The following is a 2,500-nucleotide window of genomic DNA, read 5'->3' on the forward strand; positions in this document are numbered from 1 at the left end:
AAGGCTTTTGCTTTGAGTCTTCAAAAAAAAATCCAAGACTTTCGCTTTAAGTCTTTATTAAATTTACGAAGAATTTTGAGTATTTTTATGATGTATGAAGCTATTAACACTTTCAGTAAATGAAAGAAAGTGAATGATGAACAGTAATAAAAAAAAAAAAATAGCAAAATTTACCGCTAAATTTCTCATTGAATAATTCATGAAAACGTGTAACTACGGTCTGGACTTTCTTTCCCAAAGGAATTACTATTTTCCATGATAACAAGCACTGGCTCTTTACCATTTGTTACTGAACGGCATTGGGTTAAGTCATGTTCCAAGGTCACTCATGAATAGCAGAGGCAAGGGGCAATGACATTGCCCTAGATAGCAAGACAATACCATACAGACTGACCATATACACATATGATCTGCTCCCAAGCCCACTACTCTTCACCCAAGCTAGGCCCAGAAAGGGACAGAAAATGCCTGTTGATGACTCAGCAGATAGACCTATAGGCTCCACCCCCCAACCTTAGTTCACAATGATGGTACATTTTAGCTTAAGATGAGATATTTCGTGAGTGACGTTATAGTTAGAAAATCTATGGTTTTAATTTTTGTTCATGATTAAGAATAACCTTAATTAAAATATTACATTCTATTCATGCATGTACATATATATTTATCTAAGTATTGTCTAGAATAAGAATTTTTGAAGAAAGTCTTTATTGTGTACAAAGAATTTTAGTAAATAAACTTTGACAGTAAATAATAGATAGAACCCCAAAGAAGGTGCCTCATTTCATCATATAACATTTTAAGATTCAATCTAACCTAAATGAAATTTTGTATATCTAAGATTAAATTAGCTCTCCAACATCAGTCTGGGAAGGAGGTGATTACAGATATCAGTCTTGTTTTTAAGAATTTTGTAATATTTCCTTTTTTTTCTTTTTTTTTTAATACAATATACGCAATTTACGTCATAATCTGACCTCATATAAAACGTTCGTAATATTTAAAATGTGTATGATTACTAGTAACGAGTATTTTAATTTTCTGACGTTATAGTAACCAAAGAAAAAGCTTTTTGTTTTACACTAAAATGTACTGTATACTTTCTAATGTTTTTTTTTTTCCAACAAAAAATTAAATCCCAATATTTAGCAAATTATACTTTTTTTTTATCTAAAGCACTTGAAAGAACTTCATATATTTGAAATATGCAATGGATTAAAATATTTTTCAAGTTGGTTTCCTCGTGTTACAGACGGCATTATTGCAAACTATCACGGTAAAGTAATCAAAACTTTTTTGAAAATAGGATTAACTTGCAAAAGTAACAGTGCTTGACTAACTTTGTCTTCGACCAAATTAGCCCTCTGCGAATGTGAAATATTATTATTATTAATAATAATATTATTATTATTATTATTATTATTGTTGTTGTTGTTGTTGTTGTTGTTGTTGTTATTATTATCATTATTATTGTAATCATTATAATTATTATTATTATTTATTATTATTATTACTACTAATAGCCAGGTTACAACCCTAGTTGATAAAAGTCAGCATGCTACTGAACGTCAGATTATGAAGATCATTCCACAATCTGGTCACAGCTGGAACAAAAGTTTTAGAATACAGTGTAGTATTGGGCCTATCATAAAAGCAAGACTGTTGGAATTAACTGCATATAAAGTACTACGTACAGAATGGTACAGTCTAGGAAGAGCTGATTGCTGAAATAAAGATTATTATTATTATTATTATTATTATTATTATTATTGTTATTATTATTGTTATTATTAATGCAAAGGATGGTCAGAATTATGAAAAATCTTCATGCAGATATATAAAGAACTAAATGAACAACAGTGCCAGAGATTAATATCCAGATGAAGACTATGGCATTGGATATAAGTAGTAAATAATAATATCACCTGATAAGTTATCTGAGCATATCAGATAATTCAAGCAAGTCATAGTGCAATGCTCTTATCTCGCTGTGCGTAAATCACAGATTCGCAGCCAGATGTTCACAACTGACGTTGTATTCGTCTTCACATAGAATTTTTTTTTCCTTTTTTTTTGACGAAACACTAGAACCGGGAACGTAATAAATTTCGTTCTCTCTCCTCATATGTCATTGTGAAACATACCACTGTATGTTGGGATTATGTTAAAAAAAAAAAAAAAAAAAAAAAAATCTTGATTTGGGGAAAAAAAAAACATATTTATCGATCTTAAAAAAACAAATCTTAATTTGAAAAAAAAAACATGATATTTATCGATCTTAAAAAAAAAAAAAACCTAGATATAAAAAAAAAAACATGATATTTATCGAAGATCTTAAAACAAAAATAAATAAAAATCTTGATTTGGAAGAAAAAAAAACATGATATTTATCGAAGATCTTAAAAAGAATAAATGAAAATCTTGATTGAAAAAAAAAATAAAAATCATGATATTTATCGAAGATCTTAGAACCTTAAATCCCGATTTGAAAATAAAAATG

This window comes from Palaemon carinicauda, chromosome 9 (genome assembly GCF_036898095.1).
Source record: "Palaemon carinicauda isolate YSFRI2023 chromosome 9, ASM3689809v2, whole genome shotgun sequence".
Classification (NCBI taxonomy): Eukaryota; Metazoa; Arthropoda; class Malacostraca; order Decapoda; family Palaemonidae; genus Palaemon; species Palaemon carinicauda.